General features: G+C 35.0%; 1 protein-coding gene across 4 annotated transcripts in view; it reads left to right on the top strand.

Moving 5' to 3' along the window:
* Window positions 1-12,794, top strand: part of LOC140756849 (uncharacterized) — a 75,807-nt gene that overhangs the window by 42,108 nt on the left and 20,905 nt on the right. The window contains exon 1 of one of the 4 annotated variants that reach the window (XM_073092383.1): window positions 10,324-10,342. The exons of 2 other annotated variants lie outside the window; for them this stretch is intronic. The gene's annotated coding sequence lies outside the window, so the exon portion shown is untranslated. Of the gene's footprint in view, window positions 1-10,323; window positions 10,452-12,794 lie in introns of those variants that run through there. One more of the 4 variants, XM_073092382.1, reaches the window with a different exon arrangement.

Raw genomic sequence — 12,794 nt, 5'->3', positions numbered from 1 at the left:
ATTAAGTACGTCATCGACAGCACGACCGAAGAGATCATCTTATTCTCTTCGGAATTTTTGAAGTGGTATCTTTCTTTTGATAGATCCCCTAGATTTGAGACCCCTACTCGTATACAGGGTGAATTTTTCAAATGGACCTTCAGGGCTAAGTCTGAAACTTAAAGGATTAGCGAAAAATGCTCAAAGGAGTTACGAGGCCGATTTTGATAAAAACGAAAACTGCATCATTGGATTTTTTTAATCTATTTCCCTACACTTGAATCAAACGAAATCATTTTGAAAATAGCAGTCACCCATGCAGTCCACCTGATGGTTTGTGGCTATTGCCGGCCATGGAGATCTGTAATCAACCCCAGATAGGATTAGATATTCCTACCTGAGGTCGGCCACAGATGCGCCGCTACTCCTGAGCACTAAGCTGGAACGTCTTGGAAAAGTATGTCTACCTTACCACACCCGTCGAACCAAAACACAGCAGCGCTTAACACTGCTGTTATGAGGCTGAAAACGGTGTGACGGTCGTGCTGTCGGAGTCGAACCACACCACCTTTTCCCACTCTTCTTCTATTCATACTTCCCTACCGACCTATGTCCGGTATTATAAATCGATCTATCCAATGTTTTGCCTACCAAAGGTAGATAATTTCTAGTATTTATTATGAATACTAATAATAATAATAAGTTATAATTTTGTCCAAACTCAAAGTAGTTAAATTTCATAATTATATGTTTATTATAAAACCGGGAAATCCAAGCAAACAATGAAAGTGAACAAATTCCTGTATAAATTAAATAATATTGCTAATAAGAATTTGTCTAAATAGTTTAAAACCGCGTAATTTCGTTTAAAACAAATCTGCTTACACATACACATAACAGATGGCGCCATAACCAATAGAATCTCAAGTTACAATACTGAACTCGTATAAGGATATAAACGGTTTTAAACCGCGAGCGATTTCGTTTTAAACCAAATCAGTTTAGTAATATATTCACCAGATGTCGCTGTCCTTAACTCTGAAACACGGTGACGAGTTTACTTACTCAAACTATAAGTACTTCCTCAATTTATTACACTGTACCCCATAAATTTTCCTATCCAAGGGTTCTTAACCTGGATAATTTTTGAATAGGTTCTTTCTTTCAAAAGAACCTTATATATGAAAACAACTAGCTGACCTGGCAAACTTCGTAGCTCAAAATTTATTTATGAAGCCAAATTGGTCCAGCGGTTCTCGAGTTTCAGCGAAACTAACGAACAGGAATTGATTTATATATATATAGATGTGTATGCCTCGCGTTTTCATTTGCCTTAAAATTTTTCCTCTCTTCTACTATCCATACTTCTTCTCGTCTTTCCGGTGTTAATAATCGATCTGTTCAATGTTTTGTCTACCAAAGATGGGAAATAGAGAATTTCTAGTAGGCAGAAACTGTCTAATGTCGATCCTTGGTACGCAAAAATGTATTATTGATAACAGGCGTTACTCTACACATAGTTCCACTCAAAAGTCGTTTTTCATAATGTTAATTAGTCAAATCGTAAAATCCAAGTTAATCGACCGAACAAATTTCTATATAAATTTAATTATGTTGCTAATAAGAACACGTCAAAATAGTTAAAAACCGCGTAATTTCGTTTAAAACAAATCAGTTTACCCATACACATAACAGATGGCGCTATAACCAAAAGAATCTCAAGTTATGATACTAAACTCGTATAAGGATATAAACGGTTTTAAACCGCGAGCGATTTCGTTTTAAACCAAATCAGTTTAGTAATATATTCACCAGATGTCGCTGTCCCAAACCCTGAAACACGGTGACGAGTTTACTTATTCAAACTATAAGAACTCCCTAAATTTCATATTTTGGTATCGCAGCCATTTTGCTACACATGTTCGAACTTTGTGAATTTTTGAATGGGATCTTTCAAAGAACCCTTTATATAAGACTTTGGATATGCCACGCGGTTTTCCTCGCCTTAAAACAGTGCTCATGACTTGTTTTTTATAATATAGGCGTAGCAGACGAGCATGCAGTCCACCTGATGGTAAGTGGCTATTGCTGCCCATGGAAATCTGTAACCAACCTCAGATAGGATTAGATATTCCTATATGAGGTCGGCCACAGATGCGCCGCTACTCCTGAGCACTAAGCTGGAACGCCTTGGAAAAGTATATCTCCCTTTCCACACCCTTCCAACCAGAGCATTGCAGCGCTTAACACTGCTGTTATGAGGCAGAAATAGGTGTGACGGTCGTGCTGTCGGAGTCGAACCACAAAGAGTTGTACCACCTTTTCCCACTCTTCTTCTATTCATACTTCCGTACCGACGTATGTCCGGTATTGTTAATCGATTTATCCAATGTTTTGCATAGCAAATGTAGAGAATTTCTAGTATTTATTATGAATACTAATAATAATAATAAGTTATAATTTTGTCCAAACTCAAAGTAGGTAAATTTCATAATTATATGTTAATTATAAAACCGGGAAATCCAAGCAAACAATGAAAGTGAACAAATTTCTGTATAAATTAAATAATATTGCTAATAAGAATATACCTAAATAGTTTAAAACCGCGTAATTTCGTTTAAAACAAATCTGCTTACACATACACAAAGCAGATGGCACCATAACCAATAGAATCTCAAGTAATAATACTGAACTCGTATCCTTACTATCCTTACTCCTTACTAATATTATGAATCCGAAAGTAACTCTGTCTGTCTGTCTGTCTGTCTGGTTGTCTCTTCTTCACGCCCAAACCACTGAACCGATTTTAATGAAATTTTGTACAAAGATAGTCTGAGACCCGAGAAAGGACATAGGATAGTTTTTATCCCAGAAACCCCACGGGAACTAGGGATAGCGATCTAAGATCGATTAATCGGAGAATCGATCTTTTGGACCCAAAACATCGATTATTTTAATCGATATTAGTAAGGAAGGCATTGTAAACTATGCATTTGATCAAGTGATGATCTTTAGCAAAGTTGAAGGTACGAATTTTTAACCGACTTCAAAAAGGAGGTTGTTATCAATTCGGCCGGTATCTTTTTTTTTATGTATGTACACGAATTACTCCGCCGTTAGTGGACCGATTTTAATAATTCTTTTTTTATTGTATAGAAACAAGCTGGAAGTTGGTCCCATTTAAATATGGTTAGGTTAGGTTAGGATCCATCGATGGGTTCTGGAGAAAATGAGGGGAACTCCTCCACCCATGTAAATATAACAGCCATAACTTCGCCGTTTATGAACCTATTTTAATGCCTTTAATTTCGTGTGTGTACTATTGCTACAAGCCCATTTAAATATGATGAGGATCAGAGTGGGTTCTAGAGACAAAATATGTAACTCCTCAACCGATGGCTATAATTGAGTTTTGTTTGAAGATATTTGGTTTAGGTTCTAATTAAATTGCAAAAACAGTTTATCATTGACTATTTAAGGGTCTGATAATGTGGCTCGGAGTCAAAATATGCAACTCCTCAACCTATGGGAATAATAGAGTTGTGTTTGAAGATATTTGGTGTAGGTTCTAACGAAATTACAAAGCCAGCTCATCATTGACTATTTAAGGGTCTGATAATGTGGCTCGGAGACAAAATATGTAACTCCTCAACCGATGGGAATAATAGGGAATATGCACATTTTTATTTTATTATTTTAAACCACTTATCACATCGTTTTAACATAGTAAAAAATATAAACAATTTTATTAGTGATTGAAATATTTTTTTAAAAATTATTTAAAGTATCAATAAAATTTGACACATTTGAACGCCGCCATTTTACGCGCTCTTTGAATGACGTCACGTAGCGTGATTTGTATTAATATTGATGATAACTGTATGCACATAAAGGTATTATTAAACGTTTTCAGGTTTCATCGCTATTTACATCATGGGAAAAGGCTAAATAACCACTTTTTAAATATTTCCAAGAGTTATTGTGCAAAACCACTACTATAAATACATTATATAGTGTTTTTTTCTTTTACAAAAGATGCGAAAATACGAAAAATGTGGTGCAAGATTATAGGAAACAGATATAGTATCTCCAAAATCGCATTAACATTTGTATTTACTGTAACAAACAATAATTTTAGGTAAATGATTTTAAAATATTGCATTGATCATCTACTTCGTTAGGTACTTATCGACTTCTACAACAAATATTATCATTTGAAACACACAAAATGCATTATAATCTATTATAATATTATAAAGATAGGTGAAGATAGGTGATTGGTTGAAGGTGGTAGAACCCTTTGTGGTTCGACTCCGGAGGCACTACCGCCACACCTATTTCTACCTAATAACAGCAGTGTTAGGTGATGCTGTGTTCCGGTTTGAAGGGTGTGGTAGGAGACAGACTTTTCCGAGGCGTTCCAGCTTAGTTCTCAGGGGTAGCGGCGCATCTGTGGCCGACCTTAGGTGGGAATATCTAATCCTATCTGGGGTTGATTACATATGTCCATGGGCGTACTATATGCTCGTCTGCTACTCCTATATTATAAAAAGAATATTAACATAATAAGTTATGATCAGTTAAATATTTCCGAATTGACCTATGCATAAAAAACAGTTTATTCATTTTGCATATTTTAGGTAAATAGTCCGATTGTGCTTTGACAAAACTACTTTCAATCATTGTTCTTGATTATTCCTAATAATACTATCTAGAAAAATCGCACTAGGTAATAAATAACACTGTAGGAATATAGACAAAAACAATTTTTCTCTCAAACAGTTTGAATATCGACGCCAATAAACATCGTAACACGCTATGTGACGTCATTTTTCGATTCGACCAATGGGAATACGTTTTGCAAATTTGAATTTCGCGCGCATAATTTACGATTTTTGATTAAAGTTTTAAACAATTTAACACGAAATAAAGAAAAAAATAATGGTTTAGATGTAATTTCAGGACCGTAATGTACCGAGGAAAAAAATAACAAGCAAATCTAAATCACATGCATATTCCCTATTGAGTTGTGTTTGAAGATATTTGGTGTAGGTTCTAATGAAATTGCAAAGCCAGTTCATCATTGACTATTTAGTTAGGTTAGGTTGGAACATATAAGACAACATAAACGGGCAATAAACGGACAACATAGACGGGCGGTTCCAATCAATGTAAACTCAGACCTTACCTTCATTAATGATCACGTTTTTACAATTTTATATTGTATTAATATAAATGTTAGTATGTCATCACTAAAAAGGGTGAAAAAACAGTCCACCTGAAGGTGAGTACCTTCAGGTGGACTGTAGGTTTTAAACGAAATTATGCGGTTTTAAACTATTTTTTAATTATCACTTGAATATTATTTAGATTTTTTTTTTGCTTTTGTCTGCAGTTTCAAGTAATAAAAGTATGTTTATAAAATGTAACATACATTATTATAATTGTAATTTAATTTTTAATTAAATTCAATTTAATTAAATTAAATTTAATTTAATTTTTATTTTTTTTTTAAATTCAGGGCTCTTGCTACCGTCAACGTACCGGCACAATTAGAGCCGAACGGTGTTGTACGAGACGATGGTAAGAGGCCTGACGGCTTGACTTTAATTCCTTGGAAGAATGGGAGGTGTCTTGTGTGGGATGCTACGTGTGTCGACACAATGGCACCATTCCATCTTCAACTTTCTTCTAGGGCAGCTGGTGTTGTGGCTACCGATGCGGAAATACGCAAACTATTATATTTAACTATTTTATTATAAGTATTTTTATAGCCTGTTTCATATATTATTTTGTATTTTTTTTATTACCATAATATTGTAAATAATTAAATGTAACTTGTAGAATTATTGAATAAATATGAAGTCTAACAATTGTAATTTTAATTTTGTCGTAATGCGGACTTAAAGACAATTAATTTTCTTTTAGGTTTAAAGGCAATGGCGAGTAAAGGGATAGGTTATAAGTTATAATTTATGAAATTAAGTAATCTTGTACAAGATAACCAACTTGACTTCTCTGTAGTATGTGTCGTAATGTATATGGGAGGTCATTGTAAGTGTTTATGGGACTTTTTGCGTGAAAAGATTGTATAAACGAATGAATGGGAGGTGGAATAGTGGAAGAGTAGGGAAATTGTTACGGACCTTAAAAAACCAAATGTGGGTCCAACGGCGCGGCATACATAGTGCCTTATACAATATTTGAATATAGGGACCTCTTAAAGATCCCATCCAAAAATATCATACAGAGAACGGAAGAAGTTACTGCGGATGTCCAATTTGTAATCCATTTTGGAAGCTCTTATAGTTTTAATAAGTAAACTCGTCACCGTGATTCAGAGTTAAGGACAACGACATCTGGTGAATATATTATTAGACTGGTTTCGTTTGAAACGAAACCTCGCGCAGTTTTAAACAGTTTATTTTTATCCTTATAAACCCGTACCAGAACTTGCGAGTTTATAGATTACAACGCCATCTCTTATATATACGTGTAAAATGATTTGTTTTAAACAAAATTCCGCGGTTTTAAACTTATGACGAAATATAATGGTACATTTTGTAAAGATAAGTTTATTGCGTGATGAGGCAAACCCAAGAAGAAAAGAAAGTAACAGATTTTTTTATAAATAACATTAAATTTTCAATAAGAACGTTTCCAAACAGATTAAAACCGCTTAATTTCGTTTTAAACAAAATCAGTTTACATACATGCGTAATAGATGGCGCTGTAACCGATAATATCAAGTTATGATACTGAACGTGTTTGGAGATGTGAATGGTTTAAAACCGCGCGTGATTTCGTTTTAAACTAAATAAGTTTTATTGTATATTCACCAGATGTCGCTGTCCTTAACTCTGAATCACGGTGACGAGTTTACGTAGTAAAACCATAAGTACTTCCATTTCACCTGTTATAATGTATCTTTGCCATTACATTACAGCTAATTTTTGAAAGGGAACTTTCTTGCAAAGGTCCCAAGGAATAACACAGCACACTAGATATTATGCTGCACGATTTTACTCACGGTTAATAAATAACATTGATAGGTATGTTATGAATTGGCTTTAACCAATCTTAATTGAGGGTGTGGTAAGAGAGACATACTTATCCGAGGCGTTCCAGCTTAGTCCTCGTGGCTTAGTGGCTCGTCTGCTAGTCCTATATTATAAAAAAAAGTAGTAACTACAATATATTTTAAAAATAATACAATTATAAGCTACCTTGCAGAGAGAGAAAAAACAACATAGATAGGCATTCGTCTTAAATCAAATTATCTGGAAGACATCCGATTTTGCACCGCCGCCGTACCGAGGGAACCCTGACTACGCACCTACGTTGCCACCACATGGTTCTCACGTGGGAACTCACTCTGGGTGCTAACGCCCAGCAAGTCACTTATTATAAGGTTAGGTTAGGTTAGGTTATTTTGTTTAGGTTTATTTAAAACATGTAACGTTCAATTTAATTAAATACATTTATAATAAGTAATTCGGTCTCTCTGTATGCTGTTGCTGCACCCTGATGCAAACCATAACTGGTACTATAAATCAAACATAACATAGCAGTGTTAGGCGCTGCTGTGTTCCGGTTTGAAGGGTGTGGTAAGGGAGACAGACTTTTCCGAGGCGTTCCAGCTTAGTCAGGGGTAACGGCGCATCTGTGACCGACCTCAGGTAGGAATATCTAATCCTATCTGGGGTTGATTACAGATGTCCATGGGCGGTAGTAGCCACTTACCATCAGGTGGACTGCATGCTCGTCTGCTACTCCTATATTATGTATAAAAAACCTATCGCCAACATAAATATAAAATATTATTTATGTAATCAGATACATGTGTTACGCTAATCTCAGTGGCGCCTATTTTTTAACTCTATCTAAATAGTATCTATATAGTGTTACAGGCACATCACATTAATCCATTTATATTGCTGGTTGTTAATACTTTACATCACATATTAAATAATTTTCTATTTTATCTTATACTAGCTGACCCGGCAAACTTTGTACCGCCTCAAAATCTATTTATCAAATATATTTCATATAAAATATAGCCTATGTTACTCGTGGATAATGCAGCTTTCGAATGGTGAAAGAATTTTTAATCAAACAAACAAAGTTTTCCTCTTTATTATATTAGTATAGATATACAATTCTCGTGTCACAATGTTAGTTACCGTACTCCCCCGAAACGGCTTTACCGATTTTCACCAAATTTTATATGCATATTCAGCAGGTCTGAGAATCGGCTACTAACTATTTTTCCTACCCCTAAGTGATAAGGGTTAATCACCCTTAACATTTTTTTATTTCTATGGCAACACAACGTTTGCCGGGTCAGCTAGTATTTTTATTATAGAATATTCAGTCTTGCTTTAAGTTATGAGTTGTCAACTGATTTTTGCAATGTCTTTTATAACGAAGATGTTATAAATTAGTGGATAAAGATGTATTATTGTATTGTTGATGATTATGGAAGAATATATTGTATTTCTGGAATCTCTTTGAGTGTTTTTATAATAGATATAGATGAAATTCTCTGTGATTGAAGTAAATCCGCATTTTCCTCAACGCATATCTTTATTTTGGACGTCACTACAAAAAAGGTTTTAAAGTTGACTTTGTGTTGCCAAACCTGTTCCTGCCTTGTAACAGCAGAATGGCGTATTCTGGGTTGAAGGGTTACTTTATGAGGCGTTCCAACTTAGTTGCCAGGGGAAGCAACGTAGAGTCCGCGCCAAACTGCTTGTCCGCTCCAAATATAGAAACGAGTCGCGTCGCAACAGCAAATTGTAGATATTAGCGGGACGAAGACAGCGCGGGAGCCCCCGGTCTTGCCTACGGGTTAATAGCGGGTAATAGCGTTAGTGTGCCCTTAAGTTATGGAGTATATGCTAACTAAACCTGCGCGCAACAACTTTAGAGTGGAGTAGAAGTTTGGTGCAGACTATATCTGTGGCCCACTTTGCGTAGGAGTCCAATCTTATCTGGGGTTGATTACAAAAGTCCGTGAGCGGCAGAAGCCACTTACTATCAGGTGCCAGCATGCCCGTCTGCTATTTTTATGTTATTCAAAACTTAATACAAAATCGTAAATACTTTAAAAAAATGTTTGTGATATTACCATCCAAGCACTGACAGCTGAGTGGTTTGAAACTGTGCCTGATAATTCTAAAGAAACTTCTCAAGAATGTTTGAACTCTACCAATACGCACATGGTCAGTGTGGGAGACTCTAAGAGGAGACCCGTGCCCAGCTAGGAAGAAGAGTCATGATCCCTATAATCTCAGAAGTGTACGCATTTAAAATGAAAATAATTTGCCAAGTGCAAGTCGAATTCGCACCCGGAGGGTTCCGTAACGCCATTTTTTTTTAGTTTTCTTATTATATTTCTTATTATAGCAGCCATTGACGTACATTCATTGTAAAAATTTAAACTGTCTACATATAAGGGTTCAACAGTTAGTTCGAAAAATACCGGTTTTATTGTATGGGGTTGGGGACCCCATTTTATTCAACTTTTTTATATGTTTACATAGATTAGTAAAGATTACTCACTCCTAACATGAAAATGTACCCAGTTTTGAGAATTGAAATAGTTGCGTAAAAAAGTTTTGCCACGTCTGCTAAAATGTCCCTAAAATATTTGAAATAATTATTTATTTCTTACGTAAATTACGCAGTATTAGCTATTTATTCGTAATTTTCTCTAAAAATGTGTTTATTTGTCAAGAATTCAAAAAAAGAACTTACTAAAATAAGCCGTTTGTGGCTTCATTCAATTTCTAGGCGGCGAAGTATCTTTACTAATCTATGTATTTTTAGTTTTTGTTGTTATAGCGGCCACCATTATACATTCTCTGTAAACATTCCAAGTGTCGGAGTCTTAGGAATAGGGTTCCGTTTTTACCCTTTGGGTACGGAACCCAAAAAAGTTCTCAAGAATGTATGAACTCGCTCGAATCACTTCGCACTTAGCCAGCGCGGTGGACTTGAGCTTTAAATCTTACTCTCACTGTCTCCGAAAGGGGGCATGACTCCCCTAAAATTGTACCAACAAGTTTAAGCATTAAAATTGAAAAAAGTGCTTTAATTCAAACAACTTTACCTTTTCACCTCCCGCCACTGATTTCAGGCTGCTACCACCGAGACAATAACCATTCATCAATCGATGACATAAGTGGTGGTAACGTTGTAACGTTACGTTACGGTGGTCAGTCACCACTTCAAGCTTATCGTGTGTATACGTGTTCGTGCGTGTAAGATCGTGTAAGAATTCGCTAATGATACTTGTAACATCGCGGGCGGTGAGCGAGTTGCGATGTTTTGTTTGTGAATGATGTGATAAGTTAGTGAAGTGAGTGGGAAAAATATATAATACTAGTTAAGTCGACTAAGTAAGGGAGCCATACTTTGAGGCGTTAAACTTAGTCATCAGGTAGCAACGCATCCGTGGCCGACGTCAGGTAGGAATATAATCTTGTCTGGGGTTGATTTCAAATGTCCAAGAACGCCAGTAGCAAATTACTATCAGGTAGACGGTACTCGTTTGCTAATTTTTTTTTTAATTTATTAGAGAAAACAAACAGTAACAAAATACAAAATTACAGAAATATACTACCAGCACCGTTTTCCACGATTTACTGGTTCATATTAGTGGTTCTTACAAAAATAAGTTACTTTATTATTATTTTTTTTAAAAAAGAGTCTATTTTGTATGTTTAAAAATATACTACATAATTAGATATTTTTACAAAGCAAGATATTAAATTCTATTCTATTAATTCAATGATGGTTAACAGTAACAATGCAAACTTTAGTATATGTTATAATTAAATATTAGTTCATGTTAATCCTTTGGGGAAAAAACATTCAATGCTAATGTAACTTTCTGTTAAAATTTCAAGTCATTCCATGTAAAACTTTTCCGAGCCTTTTGGACACAAACATGCGAAAACTATTTATTTTTATATAAATACAGAAAAACATATTTTATGAAAATTAAGTAAAAGATGAGTAAGCAAACCATCTGAAGGTAAATCTTGGCCTATAACTGATCAGGGACATATGCAATCAACCCCAAATAAGACTACCAAATAAGTTTGATCTAAGTATGTTGCTTTAAATCTTATGCAAGTTTTTACTATTCTTAAGTTAGCAAAGGGTACCATCTGTATCAATGTATGAATATAACACATAATTTGGATGTTAAAATAATGTTTACAATGTGAATATTACATAAAACTAGCTGACCCGGCAAACGTTGTGTTGCCATATAAATAATGTTAAGGGTGAACAACCCATATCACTTAGGGGTATGAAAAATAGATACTAGCCAATTCTCAGACCTACTGAATATGTATATAAAATTTGGCGAAAATCGGTAAAGCTGTTTCGGAGGAGTACGGTAACTAACATTGTGACACGAGAGTTTTATATATAAGATATATTATAAATGTTAATAGACGGCGTTAAAAAGGCAAAATTATTTATTTTTGTTATTCAATAATCTGTCAAATTTTGAAGGTGGTAGAACCGTTTGTAGTTCGAGTCCGCCACCACCGCCACACCTATTTCTGCCTATGATCAGCAGTGTTAAGCGCTGCTGTGTTCTGGCTTGAAAGGAGACGTACTTTTTTGAGGCATTCCAGCTTAGTCGTCAGGGATAACGGCGCATCTGGCAGGAATATCTAATCCTATCTGGGGTTGATAACAGATGTCTATGGGCGGGAGAAGCCACTTACTATCAGGTGGACTGCATGCTCGTCTGCTACGTTGTTGTATGTATAGTAAAAAATGTAACACAACAAGTAATTAATTTAAAAAATCAAAAACCCGACTGCACCAAAAAGGCCGAAGTAGAATTTCCAAAAGCAGTGAAATAGGCATTTCATTATTTTTATCCAACAAGCCTGATACAAAATGTCATAGTGTTTGCTTCATAATTGACGATTGTTCAAATGAACTTTTAACCCTTATTTTACCCTCTACGGGGTTGATTTATCGGAGGGGGATAAATAAGTGCGTCCTTATTCCTATCCAGAAAGCCAAATACAAAATTTTATAGTAGTCGCTTCAAAATTAAAGGATTTTAAAAAAACTGTTTTCCCCTATTTTACCCTCTTAAGGGTAGAATTTCCAAAAGGCCTTTCTTAGTACTTATTCAAGCTATATAGAGAACCTGTGTGCAAAATTTCAGAACTGTAAGGTCCTTGGTTTAGGCTGTACGTTGATTTCTGAAAAATGAAAAAGTCATTTAGTTAGTCAGTCAGTCAGTCACCTTACTGTTTTATATATATACAAATATGTTTTTATAATCTCCGTTTAATTTCGTTTCATTTGATACCCTGCTCGATAGGTTCGGTTAACTTTTTTTTTAAATGTGTTATATTTCGCGCCAAAAATCCGCCATTTTGTTTTTTTTTACTAACACCTATCTAAGGACACTCGGGTCATTGAGACAAATATAATGACACTTTAACTGTTGAAATTCATCCAGCCGTTTGTTAGATCGGATCAAATAAAGAAAGACAAACATACAAGATACGCGCGAAAAACATAACCCTTCCTTGGCAGTCGGGTAAAAATGTAACTCTACATTAGAATTATGAAAGACTTAATATCGTTACTCGTTTACTCGCTTGCAGCAAAACAAGTGTCTTAAAACTCAATATATCATTTGTAATTCAGATGAGTTTATTATCTGCAATAAACGCGTTTCAAGTGAAATTTCATATTCTGGCGCATTTTTCACAAATACTACCAATTTTTTCAGATTATCTTCACGAATATCGGTAATATGTGTGTTA

Source organism: Epargyreus clarus, unplaced genomic scaffold (genome assembly GCF_041222505.1).
Source record: "Epargyreus clarus isolate Ecla_fem2 unplaced genomic scaffold, WU_Ecla_fem_2.2 ptg000036l, whole genome shotgun sequence".
Classification (NCBI taxonomy): Eukaryota; Metazoa; Arthropoda; class Insecta; order Lepidoptera; family Hesperiidae; genus Epargyreus; species Epargyreus clarus.
The sequence above is the reverse complement of the archived record's forward strand: the minus strand, read 5'-3'. Positions and strand labels throughout refer to the sequence as shown.